Here is a 22,889-nt window from a genome sequence, read left to right on the forward strand (position 1 = left end):
CCTTTCCTGTTAGTCTGTTCTCATGCTGCTAATAAAGACATTCCCAAGACTCAGTAATTTATAAAGGAAAGAGGTTTAATGGACTCAGTTTCATATGGCTGGGGGAGCCTCACAATCATGGCGGAAGGCAAAGAAGAAGCAAAGGCATATCTTACATGGTGGCAGGCAAGAGAGCTTGTGCAGGGTAACTCCCATTCATAAAATCATCAGATCTCATGAGACTTATTCACCACCATGAGACTAGTATGGGGGAAAACCATCTCCATAATTCAATTATCTCCACCTGGCCCCATCCTTGACATGTGGGGATTATTACAATTCAAGGTGAGATTTGGGTGGGGACACAGCTAAACCGTATCACCTTCCTTGGTCTTCAAAGCCAGCAATGGCAAGTTGAGTCTCTGTCATGTTGTTAAAATGTGACTTCCTTTTAATACCTCCCTCTTCCAGGGTCTCACTCTGTCACCCAGGCTAGAGTACAGTGTCACAAGCTTGGTTCACTGCATTTTCAACCTCCAAGGCTCAAGCAGTCCTCCCATTTCAGCTTCGTGAGTAGCTGGGATCACAGGCACTTGCACAACACCCAGCTAATTAGTTTTTAAAATTTTTGGTAGACATAAGGTCTTACTATGCTACCTAGGCTGGTCTCAAACTCCTGGGCTTGAGTAATCTTCCCGCCTTGGCCTCCCAATGTGTTGGGATTACAGGCATGAGCCATCATGCCTGGCCACAAGTTCTATATTGTAAGGTCAATGGATTAACAAACTTAATTCTATCTGCAACCTTAGTGCCTCATTTCCATGTAATGTAACATGTTCATAGACTCTGAGGATTTGGCCAAGGATATCTTTGAGAGGCCATTATTCTACCTATCACCTCTTTCATCTGATAGCAGTTTACTCTGCCATCAAGGAAAGTATATGAAGAAGAAGAGGAGGAGGAGGACGAGGAGGAAGTTCTCAGCATCCAATCTTCATAAACTAAAATCCATAAGGTAAAGAATAATGGCTTGTTTTTCTAACTGACCTTTTTTGGGCCTTACAAACTAGACTGTATAGAGAACACAGGCTACACCTGTATTTGTGCAACCAAATACATCTTGCTTCAAAAGAACAATGGATATAAACATATCTAATTGAAAAAAACTTTATCCATTTCATATTTTTAAGAGTGATCAAATAAGTTTATTCTGTGAAACCACAGATATAAAAAATCAGTCAAAACCCCAAAATTTTTAATTGAATAACTGCTTTTAGTATTAACCTACAAAAGAAATATGATGTATAATCTATTCTGTTTTAAGGAAAATCACCATCCTCAGTGATGATTAGATTTTTCACATTGTGTATGCATATGCCAATGATATCCCTTGCCAGTGTCTCCAGGATACAATATATCTATGTTATACTAATTCAAACTAATTTCTCCTTCTCGTTTTCATATTTTATTTGCTTGGTACCAAGTAACCTAATCAGAGTTCCTCTCCAATAGCAGATTATGTCAGGTTGAGCTTTGAAATCAGAACTATCTGCATATTCGGAAACTTAATAATACATGACAGCTAAAAATTATTACTACATATATTATCATTTGAGAGGACAAAAACAAATAAAATAACTCGAAATATTGCTTGGAAAGAAAATGTATGATTTGAGAATGGCTACCACTTTCTCTTATTCAAGTTCCTCATAGTGGTAATGAATATAATTGCATTCTTAGACTAGACTGCTTCCATAGTCATAATACTCTACCTTTAGATAAGATACTATTTTAGAACAAATAATTTACAGACAATTGCTGAAGCGTAGGATGGTTGGTTAACTGCTACTCAGGACAATGTGAATTAAATAGTGTTTTTTAATTGTATTACTCTCCATGGCAAAAACTACAATCACTTTTGCACCGACCTAATAGTAGATAATCTATTTTTACATGCAAATATTCCAAACTTACTGTATTAAAACCACAAATATTTAGCATTTCACAGAATGTGGGTCAGAAATGTGTTAATGGTTTAGCTGGGTTGTTCTGACTCAGAATATCTCATGAAGTTATAATCAAAATGTCATCCATGACTGCAGACATCTGAAGACCTGACTGGAGCTGAAATACCCATTTCTAAGCTCATACATACAGCTGTTAGAAGGTCCCAGTTCCTATTTACATGAGCCTCTTCATAGGACTGTCCATGACATGGCACCTGGCTTCCCCCAGAGCAAATGGTTAAGAGAGAGGCAAAATCTATGATACTTCTAAAAAGCTAGCATTGGCAGTAACACATCATCAGGTCTGCCATGTTCTATTGGTCACACACACCAACCCTGATAAAACGTCAAATGGAGCTACACAAGGGCACAAACATGAGAAGGAATGGATCGTTGCAGCCATCTTCAGGGCTGGCTACCACCATATGTTCTATGGCCCCCAATTAATCAAGTTTCTCGCAATACCTAATACACTCCCTCCTTCCAAAAGCACCCAAATCTCATCCCATATCAGTGTGATTTCAGAGTCCAGAATATCATCACTTAAATATGGTTTAGTTGTGAAAGAGGTTTAATGTGGGTAATTCTATAACCGTAGATTCTTGATTATTGTTTATTTTAATCCAAAGATTTACAAACAAAAGAAGCAAGTTATTTTCCCCCAAACACGAAATACACAACAGGGGCAGGCATAGGACAACTGATACTGACATTTATGAAGAAGGAAATAAAAAGCACAGGAGTCTCCAGATTACAGCAATTATGAAATCCGCCGGGCACAAGTTGGCAGATGCTTGATTAGGATTTATACTTTGGAATAATCCTCTATGGCTTTCAGACCCATGCTATTAATCTCTTGATTCTACCCTCTGAGTCATCCTTCATTTCCTCATAAAAACTAGCATGTGTTCACATGTGAGTAGCTTTCTTACTTTCCTTATTGCTTATACAAATGTGGAAATCCAGAACCTATTTTTCATTTTGCAGTGTCTCTATCCCTTGTAGTCCAAGCTTGTGCTGTTTCTGTAAATATGATAATCTTAAAGACTTTGTGAGTTTTCTGTGAAACTCACTGGGATTCACTCCATTAAATAAAAGCCACACCCACAAACATCTTTGATAAAAGTCCTTTACATTTGTCTTCTGCTGAGACAACTATTGGACAAAACTCTTAAGTGTTTTCGATTTATTGTTTGAGAGTATCTGTGAGACACACCCTTAGGAAAGACTTTATAAACATTAAACAATTACTCCAAGGCACCAGCTTTGATCTTGCTGAAATCACATCAAAAGATTGTGTAGTTCGACCCTGTTTTTTACCGGAAGCCACCATGTCTTTTATAATCTAGTCTCAAAACTATCACACTATACTTTCTGCTGTATTTTATTGTTCATACAAACCTAATGTGATAAAAAGGAGAAATCTGTAAGAGATCATGAGTATTAGGAAGTGGGGATCATTGGGAACCATCTCTGAAGATGGCTATTTCAAGAATTATTTATTCAAAACAAAATGAACCACACACAACAATTTATACATTGTGGATGAATATATAGAGCTCATGTATGTATCCATCTGATCTCTAAATTGAAGATTATTAAAATAATAAATCTTCTGTCTTAGTGGAGTTCCCGATCCTTTTCCAACTTCTGTGGGTCTTCAGACAACTATCTTTCAATCATCAGTAGCCAATAGCATATAGGTTTTTTTCTTTGTATTATATGTCTTCAGTGGACAGGGTAATTGAATCATTACTAAAAAAAAAATTGAGGCAAAAGTCATATGCCATCTAGCCAAGTCATGATACTAAAACATTGACTTTGACTCCAGTGACTGCCATTGACCACACATTAAAGGTAAAGTTTGGGTCAGCTATCTTTGAGCTAATGGAGATGCAAAGGAGTGTCAAATTGAAGTCTTTGTCTTTCATCTACATTTTGCTTTCTTCTTGTAGAAGGAATCAAAATGCGTTTCATGGGCCCTGCAAACATTCAGTTGACGTCCAGGCCATAAGATTGCAGTTCTGTTAGCTTACACTGACTTTCACTATCGAGAAGAGGGTTGCAAAATGATAGTGAACAACGTTCTCACTGAAGATCCATTTTAACGGTCTTTCCTGATCCCATTGGAATGTAATCATTTTGATGCCAGCCTAACCAAAACAAAGTAGCAGATATGCCCTGCAATAAGCCTTCAGCTGAGCAGCTGGAGACATGATAAACACCTGGCTTCAGAAGTTAATAAAAAGCTTGTATCAGCAGCTTTGCTGACCTTTGTTAACAAGGGTATGTGTGGCTTTGTATCATCATGTCAGTGTTTTTTTTTTTTTTTTTGAGACGGAGTCTCACTCTGTCGCCGGGGCTGGAGTGCAGTGGCCGGATCTCAGCTCACTGCAAGCTCCGCCTCCCGGGTTCACGCCATTCTCCTGCCTCAGCCTCCGGAGTAGCTGGGACTACAGGCGCCCACCACCTCGCCCGGCTAGTTTTTTGTATTTTTTAGTAGAGACGGGGTTTCACAGTGTTAGCCAGGATGGTCTCGATCTCCTGACCTCGTGATCCGCCCGTCTCATGTCAGTGTTTTAAACAAACAAGGATATGGGCAAGTCCAGAAGTCGCATGCAAAATGCAGACTCCTTGTGCATCTGCTGCCAAGATTTATGATTTTCTTAAAGCTAGAAACTCATATTATTTGAGGAAGTGACCTTTTTAAAGCAATCATCAAGTGCCTTATTTGCTTTGGACTCCAGAGACAGAAAGAGAAACAATTAAAATCGAATAAAAGTATCAAGTAAGGACTCTCAAATTGTTGCAATAAGCAGGTGACTTCAGTACATATTAACCAAGCAATTATTGGGTCTCAGTTACATCAGCTCTGACTTACTGGCTTCCCAGGGCAGCTCTGAGGCCAGTGTGGTAGAGGCTTCTCCATTGTGAGCCTGTGCATGTTTCTATCTGCAAATCTTTTTGCTCTATCTCTATAAAGTTAGGAAAAAGTGGTATTGGTGGGTTGTGATTTTTTTCTTGTAACTTCTTGGAACTCTGTTCATTCTTGTTTTGATACTTTCTCAGCATATCACAGAATAATAAGAGCATTCTCCCTTACTTTTCATGCCTTTCCCTTTTCCTATACCCTCCCAATTTTTTCCTGTTAGTGTCCCCATAATTTTCTCTTTCCACATCCCCTGTCAACATGACATTCTAACTTCCCATTGCTTCATTCATAATCTCTATACCTGTACTTCCTCTATGTGTTCTTTAAAAACCCAAAAATACAAACATTTTTCCAAAAATTAGAGAACTTTGGGGTCTTTTAGAGAGCATTTGGTGATGTCTGTACTTTTGTTTTAAGTGGGACTACACACGCATTATTGCAATTAGATGAAGAGCTATTCTGTTTTAAACAGTCTACAGAGGAGAGAATTCTAGTTTATACTTATTGATGCTAGCTTCTTATCAAATCCATGTTCTCCTCCCTGGAAACGGAGCATATTTCCTAATTTCCTTTGCAGTTAAAGTGTCCTTGTGACTGAGCTTTAGCCAGGGACCATGAATAGAAAAAAGTTCCACTCATAGTCCTGGACCATATAAACTTTTCACAACTATACCTCCACACTCCTCTTTTTCCCTCTGACTGGGATAGAGAAAAGTCCCAGGATGACTCTGGAAAACATCTGTTGAAGACAACAAAGCTTCCATCACTCTGTGCTTCTGGATGATTATGTTGAAAAGTGTCAATCAACCTTTCTTCAGACATCTAGTAAGCATGAGTAACAAATATGTCTATATTACTTTCAGGCCAGAATACATTTCTGCCTTATTTGCAATAAAAGCTAACATTATTTTAATGAATACAATAGCAGCTTAATATTAAAACTGTCATTCTGTGAGGCATGTGTATCATTTCATTCCACTGATCTAAGCTTATGAAACCAATGCTCTCTCTTTGATATGCCTTAGAAATCTTTGCTGATAGTATAAAAGACTTTTTGGCTTTCTTTCCTTTCTTATTATCTTAAATTCACTTTTATTTTACATATAAGATTTAAGGTCTGTACAGAATCCATGATTTTCCTATCAAATTCTCCACTCATTTTTTATTTCACTACCACCACCACTATAATTTTCTTTCTAGACTTTTTCAGCAGCAATTTAAAATTTTTATACATAATTAAATTGTCTGTTTTCTCTTTCATATGTAAGAGCTGGCTAAGAAAAAGTATAAGGAGCAATTTTTTTAAAATGTGGAATCCCAAGTGTATATACTATATAACTTCATATTGAAAAATTAACCCACTTTTTGACTTGGTCAAAACATTACAACTAGCATTTCACTTTATACAATATCTTAGTTTTAGAATTACAATATTAGGTCTTCTTTTCCAAACACAAAATACCTCTAGGCTGCTTTATTTTACTCTTTGGTGACAGGTGCATTAAGAACATGTTATTATTTTAGTTTTTTCTTATAAAAGTAAAATACGCTTGATATTTTATTAGGTCATTCTTCCATTGCTCCAAAGGAATACCTGAGACTGAGTAATTTATAAAGAAAAGAGATTTAATTGGCTCATGGTTGTGCAGGCTGTATATGAAACATGGCACCAGCATCTGCTGTGGAAGCTTCGGGGAGCTTTTATCCATGCAGAAGGCCAAGCAAGAGCTTGCACATCACATGGAAAAAGCGGGAGCAAAAGTCAGGGGGGCAGGTGCCACACACATTTAAACAACCAGATCTTGCAATAACTCATTCACTACTGTGAGGGTAGCACCAAACCATGAGGGATTCCCCCACATGACTCGCCACCTCCCACAAAGGACCACCTCCAACATTGGGGGATGACATTTCAACACTAGATTTGGGGAGATAAATATCCAAACCATATCGGATACTAGAAGTCAAACAATATAGAATTCAATAAAATAGAAGTAAAATTTGACTTTCTCTCCTGACACTGAGTTCATGTAAAGTCCAATGCCCACTGCTCGAAAAACATGAGCTACTAGATTACATGTAACAGAGATATTGAAATAACGTGTGGTAAACAGAAATAGTGCCCTATTGAAAATAAAGTGTCTACATTCTTCAAGGACCATGTCAAAGAAAATCTGATTCTTAACATGAGACTGGACATTTGTCCTCACATGGGAGAGATAGAATGCCCAAGAGAGATATAAGAGAAGAACTAGGGAAGGCAATGGGGTCTTTGTTTAGGGTTAGCAGCATTTGCAAACTGAGAGAATTGTTTGTGATGTCTAGGTGCAAGAAGGGGAGCTCAAACCTTGCTCCATGGTTGGAAATTGCTAAAAGAGCATGGTTTCATGTTTTGGAAGCAAAGCTAAAAGGACTGTCTCATGAAAGGAAAGGAAGATAGATCCCATTCGAGTTTTCAGGCCCAGTGTTGGGAAGAGAAGGTACAAAAATATGATGGTGCATCATATAATGGTTCTTTCCAACATGAGGCAAAGAGGTGTGTGTCAGAGGAATTCAGGTGGGATGCACTCAGTTGGTATCAGTTTAATATGTAACCTAGTCTCAAAGAGTTGGGTGTTGCCTTGAAATCTCTTTGAGATTGTATTACATCACTAGGACCTGTTGGGCCTCACTTACCTGAGACCTAGACAAAGGTCTAGGTCAGTCGTGATGACCAACAGAAAAGTGATGGCAAATTCATGACCACAATATAGAAGTTCACATAAAAGACATAAATTGAAGTACAGAAGCAAACATTTAACTTGCAATGGAAAGCCCTCTTCCAGCACCAAAATGAGACTACTAGCCACAGAGGAGGGATGGGGTGAGCAAGAGGAGACCAAGTCCATGATATTTTTTTCTTACTCTTCAACACCCTTCAAACACAGAAACTGGCAATGGACCCACATCTTTAGTCTTGAGGCAACGGGTCAATGGTGTGCTGATAAATGTTTAACAACTGGTTCTCTAGAAGGAAAATGTGGCTTGTAATGTTTGATTATTGCCATAGTGTAAATACTCCCATCATGGCCAATGTCAAACTCCAACAGCACATCACTGAACTTTGAGCTGGAAAGAGATGTGCACAGTAGGCTCTTGTGAGCTGTCTCAAGTTGGCTTTATCACATTAGCAGGAAAGGTAAGAGCTGTGAGTATGAGATTATAATTCTGTAATGAAAAATCTTAAGAATTAGTAAAAATGAGATCATTTTATTAATTGAAAAGTAATAACATCAGATTGAGGAGTTTTCAAAGTTTCTGACAGATGTCCAGTGGGAAAGAGGATTGGATACAGCACAATTGGTAGCAGCTATATAAAAAAAAAAATTGTTTGATATTTCGAACTTAACAAGTGGGGATTTTTAATCAACCCAGTCATAGAATTCTTGGATACACAGCCAAGCAGCAAACTAAGAGAAGAAATTTACTGCAGAGGGAGTTCAAAGGTAGCATAGCGGAGCTAGATGTGAAAGAATTAAAATTTCAGGATACAAGTCTTTAACCGCATTGGTTTACTTCATACCTAAGCATGCTATTATATGAAATTGTTTTCTTAATTTCCTTTTTAGGTGTTCATTGTTAGTATATGACTTTTGTATGTGGATTTTGTATCCTATAACTTTACCAAATTCACTTATTCATTCTAATAGTTTTTAAATTTTTTTGTATGGAGTTTTTAGGGTTTTCTACATGTAAAATCATGTCATCTACAAGTACAGCTCATTTTACTTCTTCCTTCTTGGGTAGTTGCCGCGGCTGGAGGGAGGAAGAAAGAGAGGGTTGTTTAATGGGATAAAGTTTTAGATGAATAAGTTCTAGAAATACACTATATGAAGTAGTGCCTATAGTTAACAATGTTATATTATGAACTTAAAAATTTGTTAAGAAAGATCAATGACACAGAAGAAAGAACTCAGAAATAAATTAACCTATTTACAGTCAGTTGATCATTGACAAAGTCACCAAGAACACACAATGGGGAAAGGAAAGTCTCTTCAATAAATGCTGAGAAAACTGGATATCCACATGCAGAAGAATGTAATTAGACATTTAATTCACACCACATACAAAAATCAACTGAAAGTGGATTAAAGACTTAAACATTAGATCTGAAACTGTAAAAGTATTAGAAGAAAACATAGAGAAAAAGCTTCTTGACATTGGTCTAGACAATAATTTTTTGGATATAACCACAAAAGCATAAGCAACAAAGCAAAAAATAGACTAATGGGATTGAATCAAGTTAAAAAGCTTCTCCATAGCAAAGGAAACAATAAACAGAGGAAAGAGACAACCTATGGAGTAGGAGAAAGTACTTGCAAGCCATATTTCTGATAAACAGCTAATGTCCAAAGTATGTAAGGAACTCAAACCACTCAATTACAAGGCAACAAACAACCTGATTTAAAAATGTGCAAAAGACCTGAAAAGACATTTCTCAAAAGGACACATATAATGGTCAACACATATATGAATCAGTCATATTTGCTCAACATCACTAACTATCAGGGAATTCAAATTAAAATCACAATGAGATATCTTTTCACACCTGTTAGAAAGCTACTATCAAAAAGACAAAGGATAACAAGTGTTGGTGAGGATGTGGAGAAAAGGGAATGTTTGTACATTTTTGGGTAAATTAGCACAGCTATTATGGAGAACAGTATGGAGTTCCCTCAAAAAATTAAAAATAGAGCCACCATATTATCTAGAGATCCCACTTCTAGGAATACATCCAAAAGAAATGAAATTAGTATGTTGAAGAGATATTTGCACTCCCAAGTTCATTGCACTATTATTCACAATAGCTACGATATGGAATGAACCCAAGTGTCCACTGATGGATGAATGAATAAAGAAGATGTGGCATAAATATACAATGGAATACAATTCAGCCTTATGAAAAGAAAATCCTGCCATTTGTGACAACATGAATACACTTGGAAGACATTATGCTAAGTGAAATAAGCCAGGCATAGAAAGACAAACCCTGAAAGATCTCACTTACAGGTGGAGTCTAAAAAAGCCAAACTCATAGAAGCAGAAAGCAGAATGGTGGTTGCTAGGGGTAGGGCAGAGGAGAGAAAATGAGAACATGTTGGATAAAGGGGGGGTGAACTTTCAGTTAAATGGATAAACAAGTTCTAAAGAACTATTGTGGCCGGGCGCGGTGGCTCATGCCTGTAATCCCAGCACTTTGGGAGGCCGAGGCGGGCGAATCACAAGGTCAGGAGATCGAGACCACGGTGAAACCCCGTCTCTACTAAAAATACAAAAAAAAGTTAGCCGGGCGCTGTGGCGGGCGCCTGTAGTCCCAGCTACTCGGGCGGCTGAGGCAGGAGAATGGCGGGAACCCGGGAGGCGGAGCTTGCAGTGAGCCGAGATAGCCACCGCACTCCAGCCTGGTGGACAGAGCGAGACTCCGTCTCAAAAAAAAAAAAAAAGAACTATTGTACAGCATGGTAACTGTAGTTAATAATAATATATTACATCCTTGAAAATTGCTGAAAGAGTGGATCTTATGACCAAAGCATATGTGAGGTGATAGATATGTTAATTAGCTTGAATCAATCATTTCACAAGGTATATCTATATATATCAAAACCTCACATTGTACACTGTAAATATATATAACATTTTTATTTGTCAATTATACCTTAATAAAGCTGGAGTAAATTGTTAAGAGGATAGATCACATGTTAAGTGTTCTCATAACAACCAAAAGTAGAGCAAAACAAAACGAAACAACAAACAAGAGAAGAACAAGACAACTTTTGGAGGTGATTAATAAGTGTATTACTTTGATTGTGGTGATGATTTCATGGGTGTATGCCTATGTCCAAACTGATCAAATTGTATCTATTAAATGTGCAGCTTTTTATATATCAATTACACCTCAATAAAGCTTTTTTTTTTTTTTAAAAATTGACTAATGGTTGGAATATATTCTTTATGGCTGTGGCTGGGGTTCTACTTCCCATAAGGTAATATTGGTTTGGGGATCCAGCCACAAACTCTTTGCATGTGGGGATTATTAAGCCTAAAACCAGCCATTCATAACTCTATGAAAAGGGCAATAGAAAACCCCAATCCTCCTAGCCTGGAAAGGAGGCAAAGAAATATGCTGTCAGCTTGGAATCTTTGGAAGAAAAAAACAAGACATGAAAAATAATGTCTAAGTTTAGACTCTTCACATTAAAACTAATACATAGCTGATGCACTCCCAGGGGCTAAGTGAGGCAGAGCAAAAACAACTGTGGAGAAAAATGCCTACAGCTCAGGGCACACAAACTTTCCGCCAAATATAAGCCCTCTTGGGATAGAGCTCACAGACATCACAAAACACTTAAGGAAATGAATCACTCTGAGGAATAAATAGCAGATGACAAATGGGGGCAATTGTATCCCCAAGAACTAAAAAATTAAACGTTCTAAAAGAGACTTTAAGAAAAATTTAAATGTTTGATAAGATGAAGGAAAGTGTAGAACAAGTAGACAAGAAAAGAAAAATATGACAACAGGAAACTCAAATTTTGTAAAGGACCAAATGGAACTTCTGGAATAAAAGTACAGTCACTGAATTAAAAAACAACAACAACAACAACAATAAAACTTAATGAGTGTGTTAAGTAGTAGATTAGGCACAGAATACTATGTAATTGGAAGACAAATCTGAGAAAATTACCCAAAAGGTAGCCTAAAAAGAAATAAATGGAAAATATAAAAGGACCAGAGACACGTAGTATGAAATGAGAAGATTCAAACAGCACATAGAAGTTCTAGAGAGCAAAAATAGAAAGAGGAGAAGACAGACAACGAATAGCAGAATGAACAGATAATTTCCAGGGTACATGGTATTACTCCTAAAAGACTGGTCCTGTCCTCTTCATTTTTCACCTTTCTCTCTTCTGTGGTGACTGCACTAATTCCCATAGTGATAAATACTATCTTATGACTGTGTCTCAAAAATGTATACCTTTAATCCAGACCTCAGTTTTGAATTCCAGACTCATATATATGCACTTGATTATATTCATTTATATATTTCACGGGCATCTAAAAATGAGCTTGTTGAAACCTGAATGTTTTATGTTTCTAAACCCGTGTTTCCATGTCAGTAAACCATTATCTCCATTCACTCAAATGCTAAAGAGAGATATCTGGGAATTATTTTTGAAATTTTCCTCTTTCTTTTGGCCCTGATCTAATCCTTCACCAAATTCTGTTCATTGAACCTCCAAAAAGCTCTGACACCATCATCTTAGTCCTCTACCACTGCTTGTCCCCTAAATTTTGCAATAATTTCTTAATTAATCCTGCCATTCTCAGTCTTGTCATCCTCCAATCGATTCACCACATAGGAGCCAAAAAAGATGTTTTAAAAACACAAAGTAGATGCTGTCACTCTCCAGCTTACAATTCTCCATCGGTTTCTCTCTTTCTTTGAAAAATTCAAGCTCCTTTGCATGGCTAATGTCGACACAACAATGTCCCCCATCCAAAGATCCAGAACCTGTGAATATGTTAGGTCACATGGCAAAGGTGAATCAAGGTTTCAGATGGAATTAAGTTGTTAATTAGCTGACCTTAAAATGAGGAAAGAAGCCTGGATTATCAAGGCGGGCCCAATGTAATCACAAGGATTCTCAGGAGTGTAAGAGGGGAACAGTAGAGAGAGTGAGGGGTTGTCAGAAGCACTGAACTGACTTACCACTGCTGGCTGCAAGGATGGAAGGGGGTTATGAGCGACAAAAGGCAGACAGAAAAGGCATCCTTCTCTAGGCTTTTAGAAAGAAACACAGTCCTGCCAGTGTTCTGATTCTAGCCCAGAGAGACCTGTTTTGTACTTCTGACTTCCACAACTGTAGGATCATAACTTTATGTTGTTTTAAACCACAAAGTTTATGGTAATTTGTTACAACAATAGAAAGTGATACCTCAGCTTCCAGGACTTGGCAGCATTTGGCCATTGTTCCCAGCTTCAATCCCCCCAGGGCACTCCCCAGCTCAGTGTGCTCTGGCCAGTTTGCCCTTTCTCTGCCCTCTATGCTGAGCTCTTGGCCAGGATTAGAGCTTTCTTATCTCCCTTTCCCTATGCTTGAAGTTCACTTCACCTGGTGTCTTAGTTCAGGTTCTCCCGGAAGCAAGCCTTCATATAAGTATTTGCATTCAAGTTATTCATTTGGAAGGTTGTCCCAGAAACACAGGTAGGGGATTAGGAGACTGGGTCAAGGAAAAACAAATAGCCAGTAAGGAAACACTGATGAGCTGGTCACCACTATGGACAGCTGGAGTTTACTTCCACTGGAGAATTCTGTAAAACAGTGTAGACTAACTCTATTTGGAATATCACTGTATGCAGAGCACCTATTTTAGGCAATTAATAGATATTTGTTGCATGAATAAATAGAGAATAAATTAATAAACTAGCTAGCACATGAATAGTGCTCACTATGTGCTACCTGGAATGTGATGAACTTTAATAAATTTTTGCTGCTTTGCTATATTTGCAGATTTGTGAATTCTGAGGTCATCTTTTTTCTTCTATATGCTATATGGCCTCAAAGTAACCACTCAGACTTTCTGTTTAATCATCTAATGCCTTAATGCCAACTGAATTTGTAATGCTCACTCCAAGAAAAGGAGTAGAAATGAAGGCGCCTCTATGATCACTTGGAAATCTGTCAGTAAACACGTAGAGATTGGAAAATGGGGATATACTAAGCTGGAGGGAAGAGATATATGTTCAATGGAAAAATTCCCTGAGTACTTTTGATAGTGCCTTCTCATTATGACAATGACATGAAATGAGCCAAATCATTCTCAAAATTTCATTATTCATTTCAAGCAATTATAGTTTTGATTTTATTTTTCAAATGATGATCTCTTCTGGGTATGAAGCACTTGCCATCACCTTTCCAGTTCAAAATTCTTTTTCTCAGCATTTAAGCTTTTGGTCTTATAAAAGCATTGACCTTTCTTACCCCATAAAAGCAGCTTGTTAAAATCATTAACTAAAGTGTTAAGGTGTCATTCTGTTAAAAATCTCGCAGATACTGTGTGGCATGTGGTTTTGCTCACAAAATTGTTCAAGTAATGGTACTTGAGTATTTATTTTATACATGCCAGGAATCAAAGAATACCAAATAACAACTATACCCTTATTCAGTAATAAGGGTAGATAAATAAAGATTCATTCTATATTTCAGTTCTGTATGAGATGTGTGTGTTTGGTGGCGGGGGGCAGAGAATAAGAATTAACTGAATAAATCATTCAAGCTGTTCCTTACACAGGAAGCATTGTCATAATGGGTCACCATTAACTCTGGGAGTACATGATATCTTTTAGGCATGCTGGGATGGACACAAAAGTGAGACCTACTTTATTAAGTCATACCAAGATTTGTGTTTTTAGCTCAGCAGTGCATTGTATAACACTGGTCTGACTTGTGATGTGTTCAATTGAAAACCAAAAAATTATGCTTTGTCCTCTAACATATAATCCTTGTGAAGAAAAAACCAAGCTACAAATAATATAAGCCATTTATAAAGATGGCCTGGAGATTCCTTGCGGTGAATATATCTGTCAGTTTGATGTTTGTCTACCACACTTCTTATGGTGAACTTTGAGCTAATTTTTAATGGTTAGAATTGGTGACATAAGAAATGGTAAACTCTTCCTCTTCTTGGAGTCTGTGGCAGATCAGGGATCAAGAAAAGTTTGTGTAAATATATGTGCCACTCACTACTAAAGGGAATTCTAGATTCCTCCCAGTTGATTTAAATATGAAAATATATCAGAAACAACAACAACAACAGCAGCAGAAACCTCTGCAGATGCAAATGACTCTGTCTGACAGCTTTGAAGAGAGCAGTGGATCTCCCAACATGGAGGTTGAGATCTGAGAAGGGACAGACTGCCTGTTCAAGTGGGTCCCTGACCCCTGAGTAGCTTAACTGGGAGACATACCCCACTAGGGGCAGACTGACACCCCATACCTCACACGGTGGAGTACACCCCTGAGAGGAAGCTTCCAAAGTAAGAATCAGACAGGTACACTCGCTGTTCAGCAATATTCTATCTTCTACAGCCTCTGCTGCTGATACCAAGGCAAACAGGGTCTGGAGTGGACCTCAAGCAATCTCCAACAGACTTAAAGCTGAGGGTCCTGACTGTTAGAAGGAAAACTATCAAACAGAAAGGACACCTACACCAAAACCCCATCAGTACATCACCATCATCAAAGATGAGAGGCAGATAAAACCACAAAGATGGGGAAAAAGCAGGGCAGGAAAGCTGGAAATTCAAAAAATAAGAGCACATCTCCCCATGCAAAGGAGCGCAGCTCATGGCCAGCAACCGATCAAAGCTGGTCAGAGAATGACTTTGACGAGATGAGAGAAGAAGGCTTCAGTCCATCAAACTTCTCAGAGCTAAAGGAGGAATTACGTACCCAGCGCAAAGAAACTAAAAATCTTGAAAAAAGAGTGGAAGAATTGATAGCTAGAGTAATTAATGCAGAGAAGGTCATAAACGAAATGACAGAGATGAAAACCATGACATGAGAAATACGTGACAAATGCACAAGCTTCACTAACTGACTCGATCAACTAGAAGAAAGAGTATCAGTGATTGAGGATCAAATGAATGAAATGAAGCGAGAAGAGAAACCAAAAGAAAAAAGAAGAAAAAGAAATGAACAAAGCCTGCAAGAGGTATGTGATTATGTACAAAAACCAAATCTACATCTGATTGGGGTGCCTGAAAGTGAGGGGGAAAATGGAACCAAGTTGGAAAACACTCTTCAGGATATCATCCAGGAGAACTTCCCCAACCTAGTAGGGCAGGCCAACATTCAAATTCAGGAAATACAGAGAACGCCACAAAGATACTCCTCCAGAAGAGCAACTCCAAGACACATAATTGCCAGATTCACCAAAGTTGAAATGAAGGAAAGAATCTTAAGGGCAGCCAGAGAGAAAGGTCGGGTACCCACAAAGGGAAGCCCATCAGACTAACAGCAGATCTCTCGGCAGAAACTCTACAAGCCAGAAGAGAGTGGGGGCCAATATTCAACGTTCTTAAAGAAAAGAATTTTCAACACAGAATTTCATATCCAGCCAAACTAAGTTTCATCAGTGAAGGAGAAATAAAATCCTTTACAGATAAGCAAATGCTTAGAGATTTTGTCACCACCAGGCCTGCCTTACAAGAGACCCTGAAGGAAGCCCTAAACATGGAAAGGAACAACCGGTACCAGCCATTGCAAAACATGCCAAAATGTAAAGACCATCGAGGCTAGGAAGAAACTGCATCAACTAACGAGCAAAATAACCAGTTAATATCATAATGACAGGATCAAGTTCACACATAACAATATTAACCTTAAATGTCAATGGACTAAATGCTCCAATAAAAGACACAGACTGGCAAACTGGATAAAGAGTCAAGACCCATCATTCTGTTGTATTCAGGAGACCCATCTCACATGCAGAGACATACATAGGCTCAAAATAAAGGGATGGAGGAAGATCTACCAAGCAAATGGAGAACAAAAAAAGCAGGGGTTGCAATCCTAGTCTCTGATAAAACAGACTTTAAACCATCAAAGATCAAAAGAGACAAAGAAGGCCATTACATAATGGTAAAGGGATCAATTCAACAGGAAGAGCTAACTATCCTAAATATCTATGCACCCAATACAGGAGCACCCAGATTCATAAAGCAAGTCCTTAGAGACTTACAAAGAGACTTAGACTCCCATACAATAATAATGGGAGACTTCAACACCCCACTGTCAACATTAGACAGATCAACGAGACAGAAAGTTAACAAGGATATCCAGAAATTGAACTCATCTCTGCAGCAAGCAGATCTAATAGACATCTATAGAACTCTCCACCCCAAATCAACAGAATATACATTCTTCTCAGCACCACATCACACTTATTCCAAAATTGACCACATAATTGGAAGTAAAGCACTCCTCAGCAAATGTACAAGAACAGAAATTATAACAAACTGTCTCTCAGACCTCAGTTCAATCAAACTAGAACTCAGGACTAAGAAACTCAATCAAAACCGCTCAACTACATGGAAACTGAACAACCTGCTCCTGAATGACTACTGGGTACATAACGAAATGAAGGCAGAAATAAAGATGTCCTTGGAAACCAATGAGAACAAAGATGCAACATACCAGAATCTCTGGGACACATGTAAAGCAGTGTGTAGAGGGAAATTTATAGCACTAATTGCCCACAAGAGAAAGCAGGAAAGATCTACAATTGACACTCTAACATCACAATTAAAAGAACTGGAGAAGCAAGAGCAAACACATTCAAAAGCTAGCAGAAGGCAAGAAATAACTAAGATCAGAGCAGAACTGAAGGAGATAGAGACACAAAAAGCCCTCCAAAAAATCAATGAATCCAGGAGTTGGTTTTTTGAAAAGATCAACAAAATTGACAGACCACTAGCAAGACTAATAAAGAAGAAAAGAGAGAAGAATCAAATAGACGCAATAAAAAATGATAAAGGGGATATCACCACCGACCCCACAGAAATACAAACTGCCATCAGAGAAAACTATAAACACCTCTACGCAAATCAACTAGAAAATCTAGAAGAAATGGATAATTTCCTGGACACTTACACTCTCCCAAGACTAAACCAGGAAGAAGTTGAATCCCTGCATAGACAAATAGCAGGCTCTGAAATTGAGGCAATAATTAATAGCCCTACCAACCAAAAAAAGTCCAGGACCAGATGGATTCACAGCTCAATTCTACCAGAGGTACAAGGAGGAGCTGGTACCATTCCTTCTGAAACTATTCCAATCAATAGAAAAAGAAGGAATCCTCCCTAATTCATTTTATGAGGCCAACACCATCCTGATACCAAAGCCTGGCAGACACACAACATAAAAAGAGAATTTTAGACCAATATCCCTGATGAACATAGATGCAAAAATCCTCAATAAAATACTGGCAAACTGGAGATCAGCAGCACATCAAAAAGCTTATCCACCATGATCAAGTGGGCTTCATCCCTGGGATGCAAGGCTGGTTCAACATTCGCAAATCCATAAATGTAATCCAGCATATAAACAAAACCAAAGACAAGAACCACATGATTATCTCAATAGATGCAGAAAAGGCCTTTGAGAAAATTCAACAGCCCTTCACGCTAAAGACGCTCAATAAATTCGGTACTGATGGAACGTACCTCAAAATAATAAGAGCTATTTATGACAGACCCACAGCCAATATCATACTGAATGGGCAAAAACTGGAAAAATTCCCTTTGAAAACTGGCACAAGACAGGGATGCCCTCTCTCACCACTCCTATTCAACATAGTGTTGGAAGTTCTGGCTAGGGCAATCAGGCAAGAGAAAGAAATCAAGGGTAACCAGTTAGGAAATGAAGAAGTCAAATTGTCCCTGTTTGAAGATGACATGATTGTATATTTAGAAAACCCCATTGTCTCAGCCCAAAATCTCCTTAAGCTGATAAGCAACTTCAGCAAAGTCTCAGGATACAAAATTAATGTGCAAAAATCACAAGCATTCTTATACACCAGTAACAGACAGAGAGCCAAATCAGGAATGAACTTCCATTCACAATTGCTTCTAAGAGAATAAAATACCTAGGAATCCAACTTACAAGGGATGTAAAGGACCTCTGCAAGGAGAACTACAAACCACTGCTCAGTGAAATAAAAGAGGACACAAACAAATGGAAGAACATACCATGCTCATGGATAGGAAGAATCAATATCATGAAAATGGCCATACTGCCCAAGGTTATTTATAGATTCAATGCCATCCCCATCAAGCTACCAATGAGTTTCTTCACAGAATTGGAAAAATCTGCTTTAAAGTTCATATGGAACCAAAAAAGAGCCCACATTGCCAAGACAATCCTAAGTCAAAAGGACAAAGCTGGAGGCATCATGCTAACTGACTTCAAACTATACTACAAGGCTACAGTAACCAAAACAGCATGGTACTGGTACCAAAACAGAGATATAGACCAATGGAACGGAACAGAGTCCTCAGAAATAATACCACACATCTACAGCCATCTGATCTTTGACAAACCTGAGAGAAACAAGAAATGGGGAAAAGATTCCCCATTTAATAAATGGTGCTGGGAAAATTGGCTAGCCATAAGTAGAAAGCTGAAACTGGATCCTTTCCTTACCCCTTATACGAAAATTAATTCAAGATGGATTAGAGACTTAAATGTTAGACCTAATACCATAAAAACCCTAGAAGAAAACCTAGGTAGTACCATTCAGGACATAGGCATGGGCAAGGACTTCGTGTCCAAAACACCAAAAGCAACGGCAGCAAAAGCCAAAATTGACAAATGGGATCTAATTAAACTAAAGAGCTTCTGCACAGCAAAGGAAACTACCATCAGAGTGAACAGGCAACCTACAGAATGGGAGAAAATTTTTGCAATCTAGTCTTCTGACAAAGGGCTAATATCCAGAACCTACAAAGAACTCAAACAAATTTACAAGAAAAAAACAAACAACCCCATCAAAAAGTGGGCAAAGGATATGAACAGACATTTCTCAAAAGAAGACATTCATACAGCCAACAGACACATGAAAAAATGCTCATCATCACTGGCCATCAGAGAAATGCAAATCAAAACCACAATGAGATACCATCTCAAACCAGTTAGAATGGCAATCATTAAAAAGTCAGGAAACAACAGGTGCTGGAGAGGATGTGGAGAAATAGGAACACTTTTACACTGTTGGTGGGATTGTAAACTAGTTCAACCATTATGGAAAACAGTATGGCGATTCCTCAAGGATCTAGAACTAGATGTACCATATGACCCAGCCATCCCATTACTGGGTATATACCCAAAGGATCATAAATCATGCTGCTATAAAGACACATGCACACGTATGTTTATTGCGGCACTATTCACAATAGCAAAGACTTGGAATCAACCAAATGTCCATCAGTGACAGACTGGATTAAGAAAACGTGGCACATATACACCATGGAATACTATGCAGCCATAAAGAAGGATGAGTTTGCGTCCTTTGTAGGGACATGGATGCAGCTGGAAACCATCATTCTTAGCAAACTATCACAAGAACAGAAAACCAAACACGCATGTTCTCACTCATAGGTGGGAACTGAACAATGAGATCACTTGGACTTGGGAAGGGGAACATCACACACCGGGGCCTATTATGGGGAGGGGGGAGGGGGGAGGGATTGCATTGGGAGTTTTACCTGATGTAAATAACGAGTTGATGGGTGCTGACAAGTTGATGGGTGCAGCACACCAACATGGCACAAGTATACATATGTAACAAACCTGCACGTTATGCACATGTACCCTAGAACTTAAAGTATAATAATAATAATAATAATAAAGAAAATATATCAGAAGCTGTAGCAAGAACTTTAGCTATTGAAGCCCCAACATACTTTAATTATTGATCGACTTTAATTAAAGAAAGATAAAGTAGACCTCCATCTTTGATAAAGTAATAGACTGACCTAAATGAAAACGAAGGCCCTAACGAAAAGTAAGAACCATTTTGGGTGCTAAGTTGATGAAAGAGAGCTACTGAAGCATGTGGTAGTGAGCCCAAGTGGTCTAAGAGGGCTCAAGGCTAAAGAGCGGGAATGTTTGTGAATGTTGAATGATAAACTGGAGAGTGAGAGAGGTAGGGCATATGTAACTAGTTACCAGTTCTCTTAGGAACTGATGTGGAAATCATACGAAGAAAACTTTTAGTGGAGTGATTCAGAATATATTGATGCCTTCTGCCCATCAAGGTTGTGCTTTTACTGGGGCTGCTAATCTCTTAACAGCATGGTAACAGCAAGTGATACCACAGGAGGAAAACAAGCTTCTCTATCAGAGCAAAGGGTAGGGAGAGAATTGGTAGGGGAAGGCAGAAGGCAATCAGATATCAGAAACTACAGAGATGTTTTGAAGAATGTGATTAACACAAAGGAGGGATGAAAGGAATAGAGGATTCCCAGTTCTAAAACAGATGAGAAAAAAGAAAGCTTTTGCTGCAAACTTCCTTTTCCTTGGGGTACACCTAGAAGAACATATTCTTTCATTTTAAAAAATTCATTAATTTAACAAGTTTATTAGGAGCCTACCATGCACCAGGCACTATCCCAGGAACCACACTTCTTCCAAAGAGCCTAGACAAAGTCTTTGGCCCATGGAATTTATATTTTAAACAAGCCAGTCAATCAACACATTAAAAAGTAATTGTATCATAATAACAACTATGAACAAAATAAAACAGGATGAAAGTTGAAATTCATCAAGGTAGGTTGAGATCATATTAAAGAAGGTTTCAGGGCCCAGTGCGGTGGCTCACACCTGTAATCTCAACAATTTGGAAGCCAGGCAGGTGGATCACTTGAGGTCAGGAGTTCAAGAGCAGCCTGGCCAACATGGTGAAACTCTGTCTCTACTAAAAATGCAAAAATTAGCCAGGCATGGTGGTGTGCTCCCGTAATCCCAGCTACTTGGGAGGAGAATCACTTGAACCCAGGAGGCAGAGGTTGCAGTGAGCCAAGATCATGCCACTGCACTCCAGCCTAGGCACAGAGCGAGACTTCACTAAAAAAAAGGGGCGGGTTCAGGCCAGGCGCAGTGGCTCATGCCTGTAATCCCAGCACTTTGGGAGGCCGAGTGGGGCAGATTGTCTGAGGTCAGGAGTTCGAGATCAGCCTGGCCAAATGCAGTGAAACCCCATCTCTACTAAAAATACACTAAAAATACTAAAAATACTTTGCAAAAGGAGTGTCTATTGAGGGCCTACTAAATGTCAGGCACTGTGCTGGATGGTGTGAAAAGCATTGGTCAACAAATCAGCATAATCCTTATGCTCATGGATCATGATCTGGCAGAATTTTATAGAACTTCTCAAGGCCTGATTCAAACACTTAGCCTACACACACTTGGACAGACACAAAAACTGGATGCTAGAATGGCACAAACACCTGATCTTTATCAGCAGGAAAATACCTCTTGTTTTTGGGTAAAGGGATGGCAGGAAACATCCTTAAAGTTTTGTCACTAGCCAGTCTCGGAGTTGTCCTACTTTCTGCATTGTGTCAAGAGCCGTTTCATCACCTGTGTTCTTCCTAGCAATTAGAGGAACACATGTTTTGCACACTTAGACTTACTAATATTCATATCTGTAGGTCAATTTGAGTGACAGCATTTCTGGTCATTAGAAATATTGACTGTGATTCAAGAAAAGAAATGACTAGATTTAAGACTATACTTTCAGGGATCATTTCTATAGTTCATTACTAGAGAAGTTCCTCTGAACATGCAGAACACTGGCAACCGTGAGGAAGACAGGCAGTGTTCTGTCCTGAGTGTGAAGCCAGGTCTTGGTGTTGCTTTGCTGCAAGTACCATTTGCCACTGATAATCGTTTTTGTCTCCCTCTGGGACAGTAAGGGAAAGGATGCCGTCGGAGTGATTATTATTGAAAGCAAGAAAGACAGAGAGAGAAGAAAGGAAGAGAAAGAAACAAAGAAGAGAGAAACGAAGAAAGAAAGAAAGAAGAAAGAAAGAAAGAAAGAAAGAAAGAAAGAAAAAGAAAGAAAGAAAGAAGAAAGAGAAAGAAAGACAAAGAGAAAATAAAAGAAAAAGAAAACTATCAGATTTTTCAGTGTTAGAGCCCACAGTTCCTAATATCCTATTCCTACCAGTCTCTGAAATCACTTTCCCTGGATGTCTTCCTAAGTTTGGACACTGCACCCACTGACAGTTACACAGCAAAGATAAGAGAAGGGTGACACAAAAGAATGCTGACAGTCTGAAGCCACTGACAGGCTGTCTTTACTGGCAAGTATAGCATTCCTGATATACTTAATTAACTAATATTATTAAGTATTACTAATCAATATAT

General features: G+C 38.5%; 1 non-coding gene across 1 annotated transcript; it reads left to right on the plus strand.

Annotated features, from left to right (window-relative positions):
* The first annotated feature begins 22,244 nt into the window (after positions 1–22,244).
* LOC117066315 lies at positions 22,245–22,458 on the plus strand. Its single transcript, XR_004430280.1, has one exon. It is a non-coding gene; the product is annotated as a small nucleolar RNA U3 (small nucleolar RNA).
* Positions 22,459–22,889: the final 431 nt, after the last annotated feature.

This window comes from Trachypithecus francoisi, unplaced genomic scaffold (assembly GCF_009764315.1).
Source record: "Trachypithecus francoisi isolate TF-2019V2 unplaced genomic scaffold, Tfra_2.0 Lachesis_group2, whole genome shotgun sequence".
Taxonomy (NCBI): domain Eukaryota; kingdom Metazoa; phylum Chordata; class Mammalia; order Primates; family Cercopithecidae; genus Trachypithecus; species Trachypithecus francoisi.